The sequence below is a fragment of the Porites lutea genome, chromosome 14, assembly GCF_958299795.1.
Source record: "Porites lutea chromosome 14, jaPorLute2.1, whole genome shotgun sequence".
NCBI lineage: Eukaryota > Metazoa > Cnidaria > Anthozoa > Scleractinia > Poritidae > Porites > Porites lutea.
In genome coordinates this window covers 19,612,934-19,613,550 of record NC_133214.1, presented here as the reverse complement: position 1 = coordinate 19,613,550, position 617 = coordinate 19,612,934, and positions in this window count along the sequence as shown.

Here is a 617-nt window from a genome sequence, read left to right as displayed (position 1 = left end):
TCGGCTGAATTTAAAAACAAAAGAATTGTGCACGGTCGGGGATCTTCCAACATAAACTATTGCACCGTTGTTTTCAACTTTGATGTTTGCCGGCTTTCGCAACCATTCTCCTCTGCTAACTATAACAGGGCTCGAAATTGCGACCGATGCGGTCGCATTTGCGACTTAATTTTTCTTGTTTGCGACTAGAAAAACGAGACTAGTCGCAAATTTGCGACTAGGTTTTGCCTTAACTGATACGAAATAAAAGGACTAGCACTTGAATTTTTGCTTAAATAAATTTAGAAATAAAAAGATTCATTGAAGTAGCGTCTTATAATTTTGTGACAATCTGAAGGTTTACCGTAATTTACCTGGAATGCATACACGCAACGATATCCTTCAATAGCACGCCATTTTCAGCGGGTTCTGTAAACATGCACATTGCAGGCTCATATTTCGTTTTGATTTGCCGCTGACAGTCCCGCCAGCATGCTGCTGACTTTTCCCGCGTTAAGGCCCTCACAGTACACATGTGTTCTTCTTTAGTGAGTCAATTATGTCGGATGAAAGCGACTTAAATTGTTTCAAAGGTCACATTTTAAACGAAGAAATCGACCGAGCGAAAGTTATATACT